The 23,154-nt window shown below is 47.7% G+C and overlaps 1 protein-coding gene across 1 annotated transcript in view; it reads right to left on the reverse strand.

The window, feature by feature from the left end:
- C2CD2 (C2 calcium dependent domain containing 2) overlaps nt 1-23,154 on the reverse strand; it is a 433,467-nt gene that overhangs the window by 263,019 nt on the left and 147,294 nt on the right. The window lies entirely within an intron of this gene.

The raw sequence follows: 23,154 nt of genomic DNA on the forward strand, positions 1-23,154 counted from the left end.
CAGCTTTATCTTATAGACAGATGGAGAGATATGACACACAGCTGTGTTCAGACCTTACTTCACTTGGCTGATGATCTCTCTCCAATTAGCTTAAATGCAAGCTAGCACAGCAAGAAGGAGAGGAAGTTTTAGGAGGGCTTGAGAGCAAATGTCATGCTCTGTGGCAATAGCAAAGGAAAAAGGATTTGATTTACAGCAAAAGGAGGCTGCAAGATGGACTTCTAGGCCAGTTAGCAGGAAATGCATGATAAAAGCATAAAGTGTGCAAATTTTGGCCTTGATTCTTCTGTTGCTTGTGTTGTAATGGACATCTGGCCAAGGATGGCAAGAGATGAGCTCTGGGAAGGTGTAGCTGTGGCTCTTTGTCCCTTTCTGTGCTCTGCCTCCCTGCTGGAGGTTGGTGTCTGTGCGGGGGGGCAGCACTGAGGGCAGGAGGACCTACAGCCCAGCTGCTGCTCTGTGTTGTCCAGCCCCATTCCTGAAACCAGTGATGATGGTAGGATTGCACTAAGATGCTGTGAGCCCAAATGGTGCAGGATGGGCGTAAGCCATTTTCTGGCCCCTCTTCTGTGAAGAGATACCCTTTGGAAATGAGTGTGGGGTGTGTGGGAACGTAATGGATTGTCCACCGGGGCTTGTTCACAGACAGGACAGCTCCCACTTTGACTTAGCTTTCTTGTGCTCAATATTGGTTTTCTCTTTACATGCCCCTGGCTTGATGGAGATGTACCTTTTGACATTGCGTAACAGCAACGCTTTGGGAGGAAACGTCTCCGTAAATGCTTATGTGGGTATTATGTATGGCTGCTGGGAAGGAAAAGGCCTGTCCTTTAGAAGAGCCTTATTAAGGGAAACCAGTTATTAACAAGTATATATGGAAAGGGTGGGGTTCCTCATTACTCCACTCATTTCAGCATCTCCTATCTGCCTCAGGAGTGCATCATGGTGATATCAGCCTTTATTAATATAAAACTCAGTATTACGCATCCAAGATTACACCACAGGTATCTAATTCAGTGGGTCTCTGACACTGCAGCCTATCTGATTAAAGTGGCAGTGGCGCGATCAATGACAGCAAATTAAACTGTCAGTGGCAAGGAGAGCTTTTGGTGTTATGGTGTAAACTTTAAATTATATTGAAGGATTAAAACGTGGGACACTGTAATCTAATTAGCTGAAGTTTATCCTGTGAGTGGTTGGGATGTAATGACTTGGAGATGTGGAGACGAAAACGCCCAATGGCCAGTTTTCTCTGTGGGAAAGTGAGAAATTAATTTGGTTTGGTATGTGCTACATGACTTTTCTGTGTGCTTTTTCAATGGGTTCTGTCCAGTCTAAGGAATATGCCTGCCACTGTGGAAAGATGTATTAACTTTAACTCTTTTCCAAGCAAGTATGAGTTACAGAGATTTGCCCCTCTCCTTGAGGAAAAGTAACTTTAGCTGATGCCTGCCTTTATTACAGCAGTTACCACAAAACTTAATCAGGGGAAGCATGTTTTTAGTGGTGAAGCTGCTGAGAAATTAGTATTTCTGTTCTGAAGTCCAGTGTTGACATTTAAATCCTGTGTGGGAACAAAAAGTCCACATTTCTTGCAAAACAGAACTCAGTTATTCCTAATAAAAATTCTCCAGAAACCTTTCATTTTGATAGTACGGACATCTTATACTTTACTGTTATACAAATAAACATACTTTAATAGAGAGAACATAGAAAACCATAAAAAAAAAATTACCCTATAAAAAATTTTTTTCTCGTTCCATTTTGTTAATCTGAAAAATTGCTTGTTCTCTTCCTTTCTTGAAAACACTTATATCAAACAATTTCTGTGAAACCTCTTGCTTCTGTTAAAACATAGGTTTTTTTCTTCTTTTAATAGAAAGCTCTTCCCTTGGATGTTTTGATCAGTTTTATTTAGCATATGATTGTCTAGTGTTTCAGATCCTGAGAGGCACAGGGTGGCTTCGGATGAATTTTAAGGGACTCAGCACTCTTCAGCATGAGTCCCACAATATTTACCCAGCGATGAGACAAGCAGGTGTAATTATATTGGCCTTTATCGTTTTCGCATAGCTGTCTTGCTGATAAGCTGTCCTTGGTGAGAACTGCTCACGCACATTGGATGAGGAACCGGAGTTTGCGTGCGTGTGCGCATGTGTGCACTCAGAGACATCAGGGCTGCCCACTGGTACTGTGCCCACCAGCCTTGGAGCGAGGGGGGACTTGGAGCTCTCGCTGTCAGTCTTAAGGGTTTTTTTGAGCTGCTGTTGGTATTGTGGATTTCTGATATGATTCAGTTGTGGCTCAGGACTCCTCTTCCCCCCTGATCCTCCTCCCTCCCCCATACTTGCGTCTGTGAAATGAGGTCCCTCAAAGCTGACCCTTGCTTCAGAGAGCTTGGCACCCAAATGGGCCCTGTTCTGCAAAACTTTGAAACAAACCACCTTCTCCAAGAGCCGCTATGGCCTGTCCTCATGATGGCTGTTTCTTTTCTTTCTTTCTTTCCTTCCTTTTCCTTCCTCTAAACCCAAGCTGTGTACATGTAGAGGAGCCCAGTCGTTCCGCTCTGTCAGTGGGCTCACCGAATGCTCTTTGCCTGGCTGCAGTTGATGGTAAGAAGGTTTTTTTTATCATCTGCCAGTCAGCGGGTGCAGCACAGCCCTCCACTGAACATCTTTAGGGAACAGAGGATGATATGGAAGGTTGTATCCAACCAACACGTGAACAGACAAGAGAAGTCAAGCTAAGGCAAAAGATAAGTTGAAAAAAAATACGGATATCTGAACAACAGTGAGAAAGTGATATAAGGGATGAAAACAATTGGGTGCAACTCGAGGAATGAAAATGTCCCAGATCTAGATTCTTTCCTGTATGTCAATATTTAATTGTAAAATTTTATGGAGGGGGTATCTTGGGACTGATACTTGTGTTTCAAATAGTGCCTTTGACCTACTTACGTGACAAGCTTATTACTCGGTGTCTAAATAGAACTTCTGATGATAAGTAAATGATGCTGTTACCAAATTAACTGTACAGGAAATGTGCAGGTTATTAGCTAACTCGTTTTCAGCTTGGGAGACACTGGAGTGAAAGCTGAGTATGACCTCGCTACTGTAAGCATCAAGCACTGGAAATGTTCATCATTGTTGACAGGCTGTTAAGTCAGCTTCCCGTTCCCCAGTACCCTTCTATTCTTACTTTGTCAGGTTTTCTCTCTTAAGGGATATATTTTCTAGTCTTCTCACCTCTCTTATTTCTCTTTCCATCAGCACTGCACCTCCTATTGTGCTTCCTTATACCTTTAAAACACTGCCTACCTCTTTTGTGGCCAGGAAATTCACCATTCTCCTTCACATCATCACTGAGGAGGAAGAGCAAAAGTATTGAGGAAGATGCGAGGAGCTGGGGTTTACATTTTTTGCAGTAGGTTTGGGGTGGTTAATTTATGGGCAAGATTTTTAGTTTGCTCAGAAATTATATTCATGTCAATATGCATTTCACAAAAATGAAATCCTCGTTCCTGTTTCATTTTTAATTGGCACTTTTAATATATCCTACTTTGTGTATTGGAAGAGACAAACATTTTCTCTTTAATGCTTCCTCCCACTTTTTGACTCCTTTCACTCTGCTCATTTCCAACATCTGATCAGCCAATTTGTTTACTCAAGGTTTTTCATGATAAATATTTGGCATATCAAAACAGGCTATTCAAATGAATAAAAATAAGGAATATTGAGGTTTTTTTAAAGTCCTCAAATCTAACTATATTAATTTTCACAAAAAAGGTATTATGAATTATTTTGGAGACGTTTCATGTAATAGAAACTTTTTCAGACTTCCCTTCTTGATTCTCTTTTTTTTTCGTAACCAGAAATTCATGTTCTTTAAGAGCTGTTTGCCCAGTACCATTTTTATACTCGTACCATTATCTCCCATGCACACCTTTTACTTTAAGTATTTAATTGATGCTGGAGACTGCGCCATGTTTAAAAGCAATTACATTAATTCCTATATTTTTCACATAATGCGGTGTGTGTCTGCTACAGTCTACAAAGGCTTAATAACATGGCTAAACACTGTATGTGGGTGCAGTGAAGATTAAGCTAGGCTGAGTATGGAAAGTGCAGAAACTAAAGTGGAGGGGAAAGTCTTTTTTCGACTAGAATGGGGTGAGAAACCTTTTTCTCACCTGGGGCCACAGAGGGCTCTCAGGTACCATGTCAGGGGCTCTTGCAGAAGCACACACTGATCTGTATTTCTTTATTGCCCAGACCCTGTACAGTGCCCACGGACTTATGACATGAAAATGGCTACACTCAGTGGGCTGCGTGCCCCTTCTTTCCCAGCACGTCTCACCCCACAGCACCAGGTTTCTTCAGCTTGCTAAGCCCGGAGTCGTCGGGGCATGCCGTAGCTGCCGCACGGCACTGAGCTGCCCCAAGCCAGGCATTGACCGTTGTGGAGTTGGGAAGCGGAAGTCCCAGAGCACCCTTTGGGACAAAGGGGTAGAAATGGAGACTGGAAAAAAGATCAGTAGAAGGGATGGGGAACAGAGGTGGGACTTCACAGGGCACCGGGCTATGCTGGGGAAGTTGTCACCGGGTGGAGGTTTCTCACCTCTGTGCTTAGAGAGTCAGCTTTCAAGATCAACCTAGCAAGGAAACAGTTCAGCTCTAGCCCTGTGTGATGGGAGCTGTGCACGCACAGGTATGTTCTCTGGTGAAAAACAGCAGTAGAGGGAGAAGCTCGTCAGTTTGGGGAGGGTAATGGCAGGAGAGGAGGGAGGTCCACACTGGTGTGTGTACAGGCACTGTGTTGCAAAATGATAGCTGTATCATCCTGCCAGAGGGGATGTGTCCCAGAGAAGATGGTACAAAATATGAAGGAATACATTAACTTAGAGGAGCATGTGTTCCCTGGCAGGACAGCAGCTGGCCACGCCATGTGGTAGTAAGGAGAACTCGTCGCCTTTAGCCTCACTCTGGGGGGCCAGACTGGGTAAAAAGCAGATTTATTAAACTAGGATTTAATTTCTAATTTCTCCTGGAGGAGAAAATTCAGAGCTAATCTTGTTCTTCTTTTCCTCCCCTCTTGGCATCCTAGAAAGGAAAAGTAACCAGCCGAGGTTTAAAGTGTCTGACACCAGTCCTGATGCAATGGCAATATGGGGTAAAATAACAAGTTGCAAACCCTGCCTGGGAGCGTGGAAGATTGCTGGAGCCGTGCTGAGGGACACAAGGTGCCCGAGCCGTGGCTTCCCAGGCAGCAGTCGCACCCTTTTAGCCTGTGGTGTGGGCATTACCTTTGGTGTTACTGGCTCAGCAGCGAGAAGTGCTGAGCCAGTTGCTGTCTATTTAGGTACGGTTCCCGGCCCGTCTCCCAAGGAAATGGGAGTTGCATAAGGGCACAAGTTGGAAGTCTTGATGGGGCGCGGGGGAAGTGGAAGTTGTACTGGGAGAGGCATATGCAAGGGAACATCCTGTGGGAGAAGAAAGGGTGAGAGCAAGGTTTCTCTCCGCTGGTTGGGGAGCAGACCATCCACCTGCTAATTTTTTTTAACTTTCAATTTGCTCATGGTTCACGGTCTTTGACCTGATGTAAATTCCTGTTCTCCGGTCATATCTCCATCCTCTCCTGTCCAGCAGGTCCCTGTGCCATCACTAACAGTTGCTGGAAATGTCGCACCTGGTCTTCAAAACTAGATGCCTCCCATTGGGTTTGATTTGTTCTGGAGACGTGCATACAAATGTGTCCTATACACGCACCTGGACTGGGTGGTGGGTGGCTGCGAAGAAACTGTCTCACTAAGTTCCTTGCAAGCACTCATGCGGTCATGCACACAAACCCTCCAATTATAAAAGGGAAAACCAAGGTAATACGATAGGAGGGTCTGTAACGGGCCCCTACAGTATGGGAAGCGATGGACATGATGTGTTGGTGTTTTTTTGGTTTGTTTGTTTGGGTGGGGTTTTTTTTTCCCCTCTTCTTTTTAAAAGGCAGCTATCATGCCTGTCTGAGGGGTTGGACTTTGTGGTAAACAGACATCTTGTTCTCCCAAAGGTCTGTTGGAGAAGCAGTCAGGCAGCCAGGTTCCTCCAACATGGTAGAAAAAACTCATCTGAGAAATGGGAGGCAGCTAATAATGGACTGGCTATTTCAGTATCTGTCCTGGTTAATAGGAACTGATTTAACAATCCAAAGGTGGGAGTTAATTGATCATAAAATAGGCCAGGTCACTATGATAAGAATCGTGGATTTCGGGAAAGGTATAGAACTGGTTGGTTGTTATCTGGGACAAAAGTCTAAAGGGCAAAGGATGACTGGCAATAAGATACTGTATCCAAAACATGCTGGTAGACTTTCCTGATCTAGCAGCCAGCTGGAAAGCTTTGCCTGAAATGCCCTGCAGTCCCTGGTCCCTGGAGCGGAGCTCAGTACAGACAGGCACGCTCCTGCTTCGGGATGAGGCACAAACTCAAGCGTGGAGGATAGCTCCTTGGCAGCAGCGGACCAGAAGGATCCGGTTGTGAACCAAGGATGTCCAGTCGCGATGCAAATTTGGCCTTCAGCAAGAATGGCCAAAGTCTAAACAGGCTTGTGCTCCTCTATGGGCTCTCTGGGTTTGTTTGTGTTTTGGGATTCCAGCACGTTGTATCTTGAGCATTTCACGTCCGCAGGAATGTCAAAAGCATTAAAAGCAAGATTAGGATGATTGATATAGTGTTGTTTGTTTGCTAACCTGGTTACAAAAAGTAGTATGCTTTGTAGTGCACTCTGAATTATAAATGAAAGCAGCCTGATTGATGTCTGAGTCTGCTCTGAAACGTGTATAGTGTAGCCAAATGTTCATAGTGCCCCTGAACAGTGCTGACACGTTGGCCTTCGTGCAGTTTGGGGATGCCAGAGAGTACTCACTTTTTCTATAATAATATTATTAATAATAATAATTATGAAAAATAAGATATTTTAAATAAATCTCATGTAACTGGCAAAGTCCTCCAATTCAGCTACACTTTTGTTGTTTTGTAGCCTTTTTACACCCTAAGTGCATTCTGTTAGCTAATGCTAGTGGTTCCTTTTACTGTTACAAAGCTAGATCATGAAGAGAAATATGCGCCGTGTCCAGCTTTTCCTGTTCAGGGAGTAATTTTTTCCATGACGTCTAATCTTTTTCTTTTGCTGAACTGTCAGTAAAGCCAGACCACTTTGGCTTGGCATTTTGCCCACATCCACCTACATATTTTTCTTAACAGCAAACAAACTAATTAAATGCGTTTATCTTATGAGGCATTCCTTTCTCTCAGGTAGTTACTGATTAAAAAAATAAATAAAACTTCTCACTATTTTGAGAAAACAAGAGATGAGTCAGTGTGTTCACAGCCTGGTTTATTATTAAATAAGAAGCCAGGATCAAAAAATGAGCAGGGTGGAAAAAAATGTTAGCGCCATCGTATTATGATTGTGGCTAGTGAAAAGAGTCTGTTCTCAATCCAGTGACCATTTCCAATATCTAGTAAAATTCATGAGCGTTACATTTGCACATGAAGGTGGACAAGGGTACATAAACAAGGCAGAGATATTTCTCATGTGAAAGATTACTGCAATAAAATGTTAATTTATAAACCATGGTTCGTATTGCTTCATGTTAGGCATGTGCTTCAATAGCTTTTCCAAGAGTGCTAACCTGAAGCAGAAAGGCAATTATTCAAAGAGTCAACAGAGGTTCTCCAAATCTAATGGATAACAATATCCTTACTAATTGAAGCTTTGTCTTCTTTTTAACTTAAACAAAATGTACACTTATAAAATTAATTCATTGGAAATTGAAATATTCAGAGAGATCATCTAGGCCAACATCTGCTATTGAGGGAGATGGGGGAAATAATAGTATGTGTACTCTGGAAGTTATAGCTCCCAAGCAATTTCCCTGATGGTTTGTTTGTGTTCCCTGTCTATGACATATCTTGTCTAGTGGGTGTCAGGACACATCTGGCCTGCAGAATAGCATGGGGTAAAAAGGGAGCAGGAGCAAGGGGCAAAAAGCCTGGCTGGGTGGGGGGGGGGCTATGCCTCGGTGGCTCCATGTGCTAGGGCTGAGGAGCAAGGGTGCTGCTGGATGAGCTGGTGAAGGCAGGTGGCTCTGCTGGTGTTAACCTGAACTGACCCCCATGGACCTCCCGGGCCTGAGCAAAAAGGTTGTTTGTTCTGCGCCACTGCCTGAGTGCTGACCGCAGCACCTTGATCAAGCCAAGGCACCAGCCAGGCACTGAGTGCTGAATGTATCAGTAAGCTCCTGCTAGGGCAGCATCCACTGTAATGCTCTAAGCTTAAGAGAAAACAACAATAAAGAGGTGCTCAGTCCCTGTTGTCTCTTTCCCTAATATTAAGCCCAGTTCTAGGCTTGCCTGTGTTTGCCTGGAGAACAATTTGCGCCCCGAGACAAACCAGGAGACGCTTGCTGCTGTTACCAGCAGCCCTCGGTCTACCTTGGGAGGCGTTGCAAAATGTGTAAATCAGCTTAGCTCTTTATCCCTTGGTTTTCTTAATCAGGACTTCAACTCCAGCCTTTGAAGCAGGCTTTACTCACAACAGACCTATTAAGTTATTTGCTTCTGCTATTGTATATCCAGAAGATCCACAGATGCCCCACAGTTACATAGAAGCCATCCAGACTGACACCAGTATTTATGCAAATCTTCAGGATTTATCATTTGGCGTAGCGTTTGGGCCAAAGTGCCAACCCTGTATTTAAAAACTACCATGGCATGGAGTAGCATGCCAGCAAACTCTCCCTGCCCCAGAAAAAAGCAGGAGCTATTGGCTTCCAGTGGCACCATGTCTAATCCTAGCCTCCAAGCATTGAATGATTCAGAAGCAGACTGAGATCTTCCATGCATTGTTTTGATCCCTAATCCTGCCCAATCCTCCTCCTTTGATATGTAATAGAGGGCTGCTGGCAGCTGTGGTGAGTGGCTGCTGTTTGCCAAAGGGTGGTTAGGAGACACCAGATGCTGGAGCTGCTGAGTTATGTTAGCATTGGGCAGGGTAGAGTCAGTGTGGCCTGGAAAAGGAGATTTGCTGCTGGAGCTGGGAAGGCCCCATGGGTGGAGCTGGTGGTGAGTTTGGCCAGATAGTGCTCACTAATAGCGAGAAGGGCTAAACAACCGCGACAGCGTGACACCAGCTCCCATTCTGCCTTCCCGCTGGGCCAATTACAGCAGGAAAGCAGGCTCTTCCAACCCAAGCATGAAGTGTGTGCCCATAGACACATATGTAGGAGTCCCTGCCTCATCGCAAAATAGTCCAAAAGTCATTTGCTCCTTTCGATGCGAGCCCTCCTCCTCAAACCCTGCTGTTCCTAATCCTGGCCCTCATCTTAGCACAGGACCTCTGGGAGCTCATGCTTATGAAAAACAATTAAGCCCTTGAGGACGCTGCATAGACTCTCATCCCGGGCCCTTGGATTTACCTTACGGTAAAACAGGAAACTCCTCAGCTCCTGTTGAATGAAGCCTTGGCCCTGCCCTAAACTTTCTGGGGCGTTTCCACTGCCTTTGGGCTTTGATTACTGCTGGTGCCATGTGGGTGGGAGTTTGTGGCTCCTGTGTCTGAGGGACCACATGGAAAGGGAAAGGTTTAAAGAGCTTGCATGGGTCAATATGTGCATGTGCCTGCAAGGCGAAACAAGCAAAAGTGAGGGCGGCATCCTGAGCGAAAACATTGATCTTTGATTTGTTCAGGTGTGTTTTGAAAAAACAAGGCAGAAGGCATATTGTCAGGGTTTGCCTTAGCATGGGCTGAAGATCTCTCAGGCTTTGTGTGCTGTTCTGCTGGGTCCTGCTACGTGTTTAAAAGTAGGATGGCTACCATGTGGGTGAAAGAGTTCTCATCCATTTTGTACCAACTCAGGGTCTGTAAGCAAGGATATCAAGCCTATGGTTAGGGCTCATGCCAGCTCACAAAGAGCTGTAATTTCTCTTTGGTTCTTGTAGTCCTGTAAAACCCAGGTAAGAGTTAGCATCACCTGGGGCAAAAGGGTCATGATTCATTTAGGTTCAGCTCAGCATCACTGGACTGGATTGTTAAGAGCAGAAGCTGAAGAGTTTGATATAATACAAGCACCTGCAAAGCCTGTCTAGCTAAGATAAGGGTTGCATCATGTGGAGGCAAATTGGCTTTGATTTGCTCAGAAGCGGGATGAGATTTTTCTGTAAGACTAAAATGAGAGCCAGTGCCTCCTGGTATGAATTCAGTGTTAATTATTCTAGGCCAGATTCAGCTCATTGAACAGGTATTATGGTTTGCACCTAGTGTACAGGAAACTACAGTGTAAAAGTGGAAGGGGTTGTGGCCTAGGCAGGGGTAGGACAGATGTTGGGTCTCAGAAAAGCAGAAGTTATCCTCATTGTGAAGAGAAGTGAGTGGCAAGCTTGGCCAGTCGCTGAATGTGAGGCTGGTGCCAGCAACACTGGATGGATTGTCTTTGTCTAGGACAAATGGAAATGGTTGGGTGTTACTGCGAAGGCTGAGAGTTATTTGTCCCTACTACTACCTTTGGCCTGCATTCAACTTCTAGGCAACATTGCTCAGGTTGTTTCTTTTCATCCTGTGGTTCTTAATCCTGACTCTGGCCTTAGCAGAAGAGCCCAATGCAAAGCACATGCTGATAATCCCTGCTGGCACCTTGCCTCATTCTCCATCTTTAGGATATATTTGATTCAGTTCTGAACTTCCTCACACCCACCTATACCAAATGATCATCTGACCTACCCTTCCAGCTGTGAGCTTCCCTACACCCAGGAGCCCTCAGCCAATTTCAGAATTATCTTTTTTTTTCTTTTTTTTTTTAAGGAGCTGTCAGAAAAACACCTGGTGGAGAGCTGATTGCAGCTGCAGTGCTGTTACCTGATACCAGCTTGACATCATGGTGCCATCTTGGGTGGGGTCTTCGCAGAGAACAATTTTGTTACAAGAATTTTAAAGCTGTAATAGCTGGCTCAAACAATGCAAGTAAAGGGAAATAAAAGACAAGGATAAGAAAGTAATTGGCATAATTAGGCAGGAGGAGAAAACTGAATAGGCTGTGTTGGGGAGGGAGCAGAGGCAACAAAGTGCTGCTGGGCTACCTGCTGCAGGTGTTGAGCTGTAATGGCAAAGATTCAAAAAAAAAAAAAAAAATTAAGAGTTGTGTAATTAATACCCTATGAATAATGCAAATAGGTGCCCTCACAGGTAGTTGAATAACTGATTTTGTTACAGGGATGCTGCATAATTCCACAATGTGCTTTTCTTTCCCAGCTGCCTTCTTGATTCCCGCCCCCATACACACATTTCTGTTTCAGGAGTTGTTGGCTTTCTTTGCATTGAATGAATGTTTCCTGTGTCTCGCCCCATTTCACTGCTGCCAGAGTGAGATCCTTAATAACACGGCCCAGCCACGGCAGGAGGAAGTGAAGGAAGGATCTCTGGGGACCTTCATCATAGGTGGCAGAGAAGAAAAGGAGAAAGTCCCTGCAGAGGAGGGAGGGAGGGAAAAAAACTGCAGTGACTGGGCCGGGTTACAGGTAGGCTGAGTTACAGAGGTTGTTAGCAGCTGTACTCCTGCAAAATGCTGGAACAGCTTCTGCAGAGGAGCAGACACCCGCTCCCTCCAACCTCTGGAGCACACGGCATGGCCCAGCAGGATACAGAGGGGAGGAAAAGCCCTCACCGGGGGCTGAAACACGTGGCCCGTCCCTTGTGTTTATTTTCCCCCTGCCTCCGTGAGTCATTGAGGCTTCACCCTTCAACTCTGGATGTGTTCAATCACTGACAACTCAAAGGGCAGGACCCAGAAGAGGAGCAGGAGGTGAAGACAGCAGGCTTAAGCACCCTTCCCGTGGCAGCTGGCACACCTAAGGAAAAGAAGGGCAGGCTGGTCTGCTGGCGTGTGCGGTGGCTGTAGGCACACCTAGGCACCCAGGAGGTACAGCCGGGTCACCCTGCGGTGACAGCACCCCTGGCATCTGCTGCTTTCAGGGACAAGCAAATGTAGGCATCTAGGAGCTGTCTTTAAGGTCTGCTGGGTTGGTTGCAGTCAAGAAGGAGGTCCACGTAAGATGGGACAGATACGTTTGCAGCTTAATGGCCTTTTTAAGACAAGGGAACTGCATCTAATGTAACCTAGGCACAAAGTAGGCACTAGCTTGGATCAACCATTTCTTGGAGAGTCTTGTAACTTCTTATCTGCATATATGTTAGAAAAATACCTCAGCTGGATGTGAGCATTTCCGGTGAGGAACAAGGACAGCTTCCTGCCCCGAGTTCTTTTAATGGCTTGAATGAAGGATGTGATGTCAAATACGACTGAATTTAATCTGTAGTTAAAGGATTATTTCTTGGCTCCTCAACAATTACATATTCAGTGGAAACCTGGTGATCTTACATATGTCACAATATAATATTAATAACCTCATTACATATTAACTGTGTCACAACTCAGATCTGCAGCCAAACTCTGCTGGCAACGGAGAGGCGTTTCTACTGACATCTTAACTTCACTGCTGTCGGCCAAATGCCTTTTGGGCAAAATAGGAGGATTGGGTTGGTTGTTCAGGAAGGTCATTAAGGAGTTAAAAGCACTGCAAGGGGGCAAACCCAAAACCTGAGGCTGGCTCTGGGCTTCTGGCAGGTTTTTCCAGCGGCAGCAATGACTTTCCTCCTCTGGCTCACCCACCTCCCATCCTCTTGTGGGGAGCAGCAGAGCTGCCCCAAAGCCCCAGCACCTTGCAAGAGCTGGCCTGTGCCTCTCCCCAGAACAGGCCTCTCCAGAAATTAAACTTCCCAGGGAGCAGAGGTGCAGGGGCTTGCTCCCCCTGCGGGCAGCGCTCCCGGGGGGCTCGGCGGCAGCACCCTGCTGCAGCCCAGCACCTCGCCCAGGAGCACATCTTCTCCCTGGCTGGGTCTGCTCCTGTCACTCGCTATTGGCAGAGGAGCTTTGATATCTGATCAAGGAAGGTAATTAAAGCCACTCGGGAGACCTTCGAGGAAGCCATAATCTTCTGGCACGTCAATGGGGTGCAGCCGCCACTGGCAGAGTGGCTGGTGAGGAGCGGCCGGGGCTCGGCATGGAGCCCCCAGCACCCACTGGCATCAGGAGGGGGCAAGGGGACATTTTTAGCTGAGATAAATCAATCCAGCTTTACTGGGGGTCATGGTAAACTTGACTGGAAATTTTTGCCCCTTGCATCTTGGTCTCCAGTGAATTTTGTTAATCCGGACCATATTTAGGGCCTAGAGCAAACCTGGGAAAACAAACAGAGCTTGGGAAAACAGCAGAAGGGCAGGAGGAGGCTTGATATGTTGCTGCTTGTAAAAGCAGTCTAGCACTGTGACTGACCACTGACTGTGTGCATGCATATGTCTGCAATGTCTGTAAGAAACAATTAGCAAATACCTTCTCTATGGGCCAAAGACTCCCCTTTAGTGTAACTTGAGGCAGTCGCTGCATCAGCAGAGAAAGTGATTAAAAAGCATGTTGAAGAAGGCAGCTGGGGGACAGGGGAAGGAATAAACCGCTGCAAAGATGTAAGGTCAAAAGTAAATAAGTTACTCGGAGCTCCTCCAGTTTTTGGTGACGGTGGGGCTCTGTGCAGGAGCAGCAGCGGCAGCCACACCCGCATGTACCATTTTGGACCCAAGTCCTTGCTGCTGGGTTTGGATTTGGGTTGTTAGGATGGGATGGGGTTGGAGCTGTTGTCAATAAGTAGCATTGTAGAGGAAACTGTAAGAGTTTTGTATCTCATGTGACTGCTGGAGAGAAGGTAAATATGACTTGCTCTGTCACAACAGCAGGTAGAAGCGGAATCCAAGGGCAGCATGTCTTTAGGCTGATCAAATAAATGCTTTCAAGGGTTTTCACACATATATATGTGTGTGTGTGTATAAAAAAAAATTTTAAATGTATATATAAATATTTTTTAAAATGGTAACTGTTAAGAACAGTGTAGGATTCTGGAAATATTTAAATATTTATCATAGGTAATGTGAACACTGTGATAAGTGACTAGGATGGGGAAAGCATCTTCCCTATAAGCATTTTATTTCCTAACTGCTTAGAGCAGAATTATGTTTTGATTCTTTCTTAGGCTTTTAACATGGGAAACTCTGAGGCAAAACACTGAATTTGGGGAATGCTGGTCTGATCCAGCTTGTATTTACTGGGTTGGTAATACCTGAACAGGAACACCCGTACCAGTGTTCATGGCTCCACGAGTGGATGTTTATTCCTCTTTCTTTTGCAGCCGGGATTTGATTTCTTTCTGATAGCAGCAGTATCTCGTGGGAGTGGATTACAGGGTTGCGGCACTGCTGTGATGTGTCTGACTCGAACCTTTGGCAGCCTCGAGGGATACACCCTGAGGCACCTTTTAGCCATCCAGATGCTCTGATAGACCACAGGCAGCTGGGATGGAGTAGTTTAAGGGGAGAGCTGCAAAGTGCTGTGGTACCGAGTGGTCAGTGGGATTAGGTTAGCAGAGCGTTGCATGAGCAGCAGCGCGTTACTGCCGCCTCCTTTCTCATTTTTGTAGTCCATTTCTGAATGCAAAGCATTACGACCACGTCTGTACGTGGCTTGGGCTGGGGTGAGTTTGGTCAATGGAGTGGTCTGAGAGCTCCCCGCGTTGAAAAGTGGCAAATTTTCACCATGAAAATAAGAAACGAATATTGCATTTATGAATGTGTGTGCCCAGGCGCACGCCCGTGTGTGCAGGCACAGAGCAGGCACGTGTGCGCCTGTGAGCCTGCGTGTGCAGTAGGCAGGCGCGTGTGCCTGTGTAGGTAGGTACGCATGCACGGGCACCCGACCGTCCTTGTGATCAAAGTGAAGAAAGAGCCGCATTAAAAAGCTGAAGTAGCTTGAGATCCCGTCCTTATTGCCTCTGGTCTCCTGCCTCACCCAGCCTCACCCTGTCCCACGTCCCTGTTAATTGCTCACAAACAGCGGGAGGGACGCAGCGGCAGCCGGGGCTGCTGCGCGCTCGCCACGGGGCTGATCGGCGGGTTGGGTTCTTCTCTGGGAAGCCGTACCACCTTGTTGTGATGCTCGCACCAACCTGTGACACCGGCTGATTTGGAGCACTTGAGCAAAGGGCAGAGGGAGAGGGGCTGAGGGAGAACCCTGCCCGCGAGCTTGCAGAGGGGACAAACTGGTGGCACGCACAAGGGCCCGTCGCGGCGCACCTCAGAGCGCAGTTCTGGGAATTGTACATGGGAACAACCTGCCTCTAAGCCCTGTGGGGCTTTTTCTGGGTGTCACAGAGCACGCATGGGGCTGCAACCCCTCCACAGGGCAGGAGGGAGCGGGAGGAGGTGGAAGGAGCAGTCCCAGACGCGTTCAGGGGTCAAACACAATGCTGGCCAAGTCCCTTAGGTCAGCGTCCCTCTGGTTTTAATGGGAGTCACATGTGTAAAATCCCTTGAAGATGGGTTGCTGTTGATTAAGGGAATGACAGCCTCCCCCACAGCAGCTTTTCCTGGTCCCGCTCCAGCCTGGAGAGATTCTGTCAGGGGGCTGGCACAGCACTGCTGCCCCCAAAACAGCATGGAGCAAAATAGTCCCTTTCTGAGGGCGAGCTTGGCTAGCTGCACCACTGCTGGGGAGCTGCACCCTCTGCCCAACCCCAAACCAGCCCCGCTTCACCCCTGCCTTTCGGCTGCCAGCATGCACCCCAGCAGGGGGGAAATGGGGACACCCCTCTTCAGGCACACGTCTCCACTGGCAGCGAGAAGCTGGTGTGTTCCTCTGCATTTGTTGGCCTTTTAGTTTATTTTTTCTTTTAATACCTCCTGGAAGGAGGCAACTAATTGACAGTCGAGGGAAGCTCAGAGGGAGGAAGGAGAGGAGCAGGGAGGCCTCAGCTTCCCCACTAGCACAGGCTGGTTATGAGCCGTGATGACTACCCAGCCATTTTGCTTCGCTGGGTGCGCTGCCAGCGCAGGTAATTACCACTGCCTTCACTGTCGGGCTTTACCCTGGCTTAAGGCTGGAGCAGCCGCTTTGGTTACTAATGGGGAGAAACGAATGGAGAAAGTCCAGCGGCGTCTGCAACGCCGCCTCCCTGCCAAAAAGCCAGCTGGAAAACCTCAGCCAGCCTCGCCTGGGCAGGAGCCTCCCGCGACGGAAAGGCGGGCGGTGGTGAGCCCGAGACACCTGTAGCACGGTGCGTGCCGGCACACGCTGCGCGAGCTGCCGGGCTTCGCTCGCCTCCCGGGGCAAAGGGCTACCGCAGAGCTGCTGAGTCCTGGCAAGCCTGCGAGGGGGAAGGAGAAAGGGCGCTCCGCTGAAAGTGTGTCGGGCTGTGTCCTTGGCACTGCCGTGGCCCCGGGAAGGGGATGCCGGGAGCAGTTCTGTATCTCTCTCTCTTTCCCCAAAGCCAGCAGAGCCAAGGATGGGAAGCGAGCCGCTCGGTTTCCAACTCTGCAAAGCTTTTTGCTTTGGAACTGCCCCAGAGCTGGAACCTTTTCAGCAGAGAAAACACTGCCCCGGTGAAAGGGAGGACAGTGTGTGCTGCAGGTTGTAGCTGTGGCAAGGGAGCTTGTCTGCATCTGCACTGTTTGGCCTGGATCGCTGCACTAAAGCAAACTCCTTCCCTGGGAATCGGTGCACTGAGAAATGTGTCAGGAGCCCAAAGGGTGAGGGGAGAACAGGGGTGGTCCTGGAAGCGCTTTGACTTGGAGAGCAATGGAGCGGTACCGCTTTTCCTTAATAAACCACTATCCAAATCTCCATTTAGGTCAAGTGGAAACAGAAAGCCCTGGCTGCTCGTCGGTGGTCAGTGGCCTTTTGCTGCTCTGCTCCCCCAGGCCACGGTTAGCATTATAGCAGCAGCCCTGCAGTGCAGCTTCCTCCTCCTCCTCTTCTCCCCTACTGCTCCCTGCGGGGGAGCTCAGTTGGGGTGTAGGCTCGCACGTCCTTGTGTGGAAGGACAAGGAGCTTCAATATGGGAAGAAAGCCTGGTACCTCCAACCCGTCCTGAAGGTACTTCATAAGTTGTACCCCAGCTGCACCGGGCAGAGGGATGCAGCTGTGCTCAGGAATTGGGACCAAGTGGGAAGTAAAGGCTTTTCTGCTTTGGGAAGCTGGTGCTCAGGCCAAGTTAATCTCAAGGCATCTAGCACCTTCTTCAAGCTGGGATGGACTAGTCTGCTGATTAGATTTTTTTTTTTTTTTTTTTTTTTTTTTTTAAGGAAGATGTTGGAGATTTTTGTGAGCCTCTGAGACTGGCAGAGGGACTTCAGGTTAGGCTAAAGTCAGCCTTTACATTCACCACATACAAACTTCTCAACATTGATTTTGCAAACGTCTAAACCCCATTGCACGTGTGCTTTTTTGGATATAGCTACTGTGATAAATGTTCCCAATGTCAGTTACAATTGTGGCCTGCTTAACCTCCTACGACGCGCCTAGCTAAGCATCTTTGGAAAGAGCGAGACGACGCTGGGGCAAAGCCAGCCTCACTGGGGGTTTTAAAACACATGGGCGACATCAGTAATGGCAGCGCAGGACTTGGCACGTTTCGCCTGTTCGTGGACTAAGAAGAGCAATCCTATTTAAATAGATAAAAAGGAAATGCATTGGACCTGGTCCCTGTTGAGGCAGGGTCAGGGCATGAACTCATGTGAAAACTGGCTCTGCCAGGATTTATTTCCTCTGATCCGATCAGGTGATGGGAGAGTGGGGGGAGAATCATCAGGCAAATTTGTCTCTCCTGCGTGTTGTGAGTCTGCAGCCCGTGGGCCCTTATTCCTGCCGCGGTCAAGGGTTACTCTCTGCCTGCGGGGCAGAGCCTGCCCCAGGGAGCAGCGCCTGCGAATGGGCTCTTGCCTGCTCTTCCGGGGAAGAGCGTGGAGCATCTTTCCCCTTGTCATTGCACAGCTGTAGTATGGGTCTTGTGCTTCTGCAGATCACGGCTTGCTCTTTATTAGCTTTTAAATGGTCTTTGCTCTACATAACTGCAGAGGAAAGCCTGAAAGCCTCTCCCACAGCATTTCAAAAGCACAAGGTAAATAAGGTGGTGGCAGCAGTGATTTTAAACCCCGTTTTTGCTCAAGTGCCTGCCGCATGGCTCCCTACAAGCTCAGGCCTTCCCCGGTGCGGCAGCGAGGGCTTCCCAGCCTAGCCGGGTGTCGTGCCTGCCTCCCCGCCGGCACAGCCTCCCCGTGCTGCTCCCAGCCGCAACCTGCTGCCCCCCGGCCCCGCGTCTCGCTGCCGGCAGCCCGTGACGCTCAGCTGCCGAGCGCCTGCAGCCGCCCAGCGTGTTGGGATCTGCCTTCTGCCGCCTCCCCTGCTGGAAGGGCTTCCTGTGCTGTTAGGCTCTGTTTAATCAGCACTCGCTTTGGGTTGTGAATCTCTCCCTGGGTCAGGTCAGCGATAGGGACGCTGGTGTTCGGCGTTTTGCTGCAGCCCTCGGGTTAAAGCGTGTCCCATAAGCAGGGAGAGGGGAGGGAGCGGAGCGGTGCTGTGCGTGATCCATCCCTCTGCAATACCGAACCGGTGTTGCAAAAGCAGGCCAAGGCTTCATGTAGAGACCTGGGCGCACGTGCAGGCAGTTTTGGCCAAAGAACAGGACAGGCTAAGCGCGGCTGACATCTCAAACCCCTGGCCCCAGGACTCGTGTGTAAAGAAGCCCAGCACTCTTTCTTCCTTGCTTGTGTGGGTCTCTTTCAAAGAAATGGATCAAACTCAACGCTGCTTGAGGAAAGTCCTCCCTGTCTGAGATGGGGAGGGAAGGGGAAAGGCCGGCTGCCCCCTCCACAAGGTGCAGGGACGACGGGATCTGATCAGCAGCTGGGGAGGTAACACAGGTTTGCACCCCAGCAGCAGAGCACTGTGGCACCCGAAGGCTTTGCCTGGGTTTTTGGGAATACCTGCAAGCTGGTCTGCAGCTTATGCCAGCCAGCTGGGGTTAAAAGAGCGTGGAGGAGAGCAGATATCCCCCCGCCCCAGACCTCTCTGCTAAAGGAGACCTTGTAGAACAGCTCCCATGTGCCTTGTTTTTCTTGCAACCCTGTTACGCAGAGCCAAGGTGGTGCAAGAGAGGAGGCAGGAATGAAAGGGCTGAGGTTTGCCTCTGGGCCTCTTTGCAATCACCCAGCAATTCTCTCCCCTCGCTGCCACCGCCGAGCGTGTTTGAACCGCAGGCTTGTCGAGTCCTCTCGAGGCCTGTAGGAACACGGCGCTGCAGCGCCTCATGCTAAGTAGCAGGTAAATAAAGTTACCCGGTGCTGGGAACAGACTGTTGCGAAGGCAGGTAACGCATCAGGGGCTGTGCTATCCCCTGGAGGCGGAGGCTGGGATGGAGGAGCGAGGAATGGGGATGGTGTGAGGCACCTTCCCGGCTGCTGGGGCTCCCACACGGGGAGCCGGCACCAGCGGGTGCTGGCAGAAACCCAAACTACGCTACCGCAGGCGTGCAGGCAGAGGCCAGGTTGAAAAATCACGTCTAGAGATGAAAAGGTGAAGCTTATGGTCACTAAGGCCATTTCACTGTATCTTTTGTCCTATGTTTGTTACTCCTTGGGATGAAATTGCCCAGAGAGGTGGTGGAGTCACCATCCCTGGAGGTGTTCAAAGAACAGGTAGACGTGGCACTTTGGGACATGGCTTAGTGGGCATGGTGGTGTTGGGGTGATGGGTGGACTGATGATCTTAGAGGTCCTTTCCAACCTTAGTGATGCTGTTCTAGTTTTACTTTCATCAAAAAATAATCCAGCCACCAAGCCAGGAAACATGAAATTAATTATTACTCTACCCTTAATTGGTTTAGTGGTGGACTTGGTAGTGTTAGGTTAATGGTTGGACTGGATGATCTTAAAGGTCTTTTCCAACCTAAACGATTCTATGATTCTATGAAATCGCCACCTGGGGCCATGGTCAGAAGCCCTAAGGAAGCAGGCAAGCACAGTGTATGCAGAAACCCTGCAACCTCTACCCGATTTTGGGGGCGAGCAAGAGGAGCTTATGTTCACCTTGCAGCCCTTTCTGCTGCCACTGAGCAGTTAGGCAGCATGGGGGACCTGGAGCAAGACTCAGCGCCACAGAGCCCCCCGTGCCTTCACACTACCTCTCAAGCACACTTCCCGAGCACGTGGGGTTTTGTGCACGTTTTAGGGGTTTGCGTGAGGGCTGGAGCTGGCGGGTGAGTGGGCAGAGCCTGCGGCTTAGGAGCTGGTTCACACCGCTGCCTTGGCTTGCTTCAGGGCGTGAGCTGAAGTTGAGGGAGGGAAGCTGGCAGACGGTGGTGTGGGGAACAGGTTTGGGGCAGCTGAGTTCAACCTGCCAACTCAACTCGGGAAAAGAAGTCAAATGATACCGAGTGTGCATTTATGGTAGGGTCTGGGGATTTCTTTTGGGTTTGGTTGTTGTTTTTTTTTTCTTGGTAAGTAGTGACAAAGCCTGATACCGCCATTAGGTTGTTCTGTGTATTTTTTTTTTTAAAGAATATGGCTAAGATTGGAAAGAGGCAAAGAAATGCCTGTAAGCTTTAGGTCAGCAGCCCAGTTAGGACTTCAGCTAAGTCAGAGGAGTGCAAATATGACCAGGAAAGTCACCCGCAGGAGACTTTTACAAAAGAGTAATTTGTAATTGCTGCATTAGTGCTAATTTAGCACCCCCATTCACCCCTCCTGCCCCCAAGGAAGGCTGGTTCACAGGGACAAATACCCACTCCAGTGCTGGCAGCATGTCATTGCAATCCCTTTGTTGTTTTTTCCCAGTGCCAGCTGCGTTGCCTTCTATGTGATGCATAGCTGGTGCCTGTTATTGTGAAAGACAGCATGGAAAATAAAGACTCATGAGTGTGGCCTCATGTTTAATTAGAAGCTAATGTGCTTTTATTATTAGGCACTGAAGGAATGTACTGGCGAAGCAGTGCTTGAGCTGTTTTAAAAGCATTTTACAAGTGTACTTTCCCCTTGCCTAGCTGGCATGCACCACCTTTATTAGGACTGCTGTTACCTGGTCTTACAGCTCTTTTGCAGTTCAGGCAAATACCGCTGGAATTAAAGTATCTCAAATCTCACTGTTTGAGGACTTTGAAATAGAAGGGTATGGTGTGTGCGAGGCTATGCCAAGCGTTTAATCACCGTGGCACAGGACTTGAGAGACTAAGTGGGCTGTGGTTTGAATTTGCTATAGAGAGACTGATTAAGTACAGCTTAATGAAACATGGCAACCGTATTGGTCTCAAAAGAAGTTGAAGGAAGCAGTAAGAAAATTACAGTTTTGTTTGTTTAATGAGAACTTTCATTGTCAGCACCTTTAGGAAGCTTGCTGTGACTGCCATGCTCCAGTATGGTGCTTTGTAACCTCCATATATTGGCATGAGCACAGCTTCACCATCTATTTTTTCATACAGTTTCATTAGGCAGTCAGTGAACTGTCTTGAAATTTAAGAAATTAAACTAGGGGAGTTGCACACAGGTATGCAGAGGTACCTACTTGGAGCCAAGAATAGTATCAAACAGCAGCAGGCTCCCTGCCCCCTCTGCAAGCACCCATCCTCCTTTGGTTATTGCCCACAGCCACTACCATCTCCAATGACAGGAGGCCAGTTTTTTGTTTTTAAGAAAGCATTGATTGTCATATGGAGCTAGATTCCCAGAGGAGCACTTTGACTCCTCAAGTCAGATACCGAGGTAGCACTGGCATTCATATCACTGCCATCAGGTACGTGCAAAACAGGTCTTGAGCAGGAGCAGCTTTCCTGTCAGGGGAGGTGGGAGCAAAGCACACCAGTGCTGCCTGCTCTGCGGTACATGTGGTGGGAACCCACCACCGAGGAGAGGTGAGGTCCCTGCCTGGGCAGCAGCTGCACCAGTCAACAGGGAAGATGCAAAAGCATTTGACTTGGCTTCAAGGTGGGGAAGGAAACTAAATTCCCTGAACAGCTACAGCATAAGTACAAAAAAAAAAAACCAAACCCCATACAAAAGTACATACAAAAAAACCACCCCAGTTGTACATCAACGTGTTATGCACATAAAGGCTAGGTTATGTGGGGTTTTATTCTGTACTTAACACCTCCAATTCATTCAAGCTCCTTACCTTCCCTATAAAAGCTAAAGGGAATGTAAAACTGAGGACAGCCTTACACATCAGTAGTTTGGTTTTTCAACATCATTAAACGCATTACAGTTGTGTGCCGCTGGTCAATGGGTTTTCAGTTGCTTTAACAACTACAACGTACAGGCAGATATGGAACACAATCTTTTATTAATAACAGATCACATTTGAACTTTGAAAAGAGTGAAATTAAAAGGCGTATTAAAACATACCCACTCTAAGCAATCTATTTTCTTCAGTAGAAAAAAGCATACAACAGGTAGAAATACTATATACATAGTATATCAGTCTAGTCATCAGCCCCTCCAAACATTGTTTCGCAGATTGGTATAACACTGTTAGAATATACCATCCAGTTACAGTCTAGTATGAATTTTAGCTTTTGACTTTTTCATTTAAGACAAACCACTAAGCACCTAATTCAGCTTCATGATCTTAGAATACATACAAGGTGGTACTGTATATGAAGATACCAGTGTTAAGCTTTTACTTCTGCTTATGTCTTTTTGGGAATCCTGCTTTGTTAATAAGCCTGCCTCATCAATTTTGAGTACATGTAAATCTGTAATCAATGTCTCCACTAAACTGAGTACCTTCTGACACTGAAACATGATTAGCTGTATCTTAAATAGCCCTTTCCTCATCTCTGGCATTAATTTCAAGCAGATTTGTGTTGTGTTTATTTTATGCTGGAGGCTTTCAGCTCAGAATATGGATCACTGCAATAAACCAGGAATCTATGCCTTTTTTTTTTGTTTTTGGAGGAAAATAAAAAAAGCAGAATGCTAGTTCTTAAATTAGTTTGGCACAAAAAAAAAAAAAAAAAGCAGGGGGGAAACCCACAAGTTGCATCCTTCTCTCGCAGCATCCTTGGGAGGGGAATGTCAATATACAGACAGGGCAGGCACACGCAGAATGGCTGATACAGACCACAGCATGGCAGACTCCAGCTCTGAGCCATACATCTGGCTTTAGTCCACGTGCGCTCTCACTCGCACGCTCAAACACAAGTAACTTCTGCTGGTTGCGCCTCAGTCCATCAGCTGACA

This window comes from Pelecanus crispus, chromosome 1 (assembly GCF_030463565.1).
Source record: "Pelecanus crispus isolate bPelCri1 chromosome 1, bPelCri1.pri, whole genome shotgun sequence".
NCBI lineage: Eukaryota > Metazoa > Chordata > Aves > Pelecaniformes > Pelecanidae > Pelecanus > Pelecanus crispus.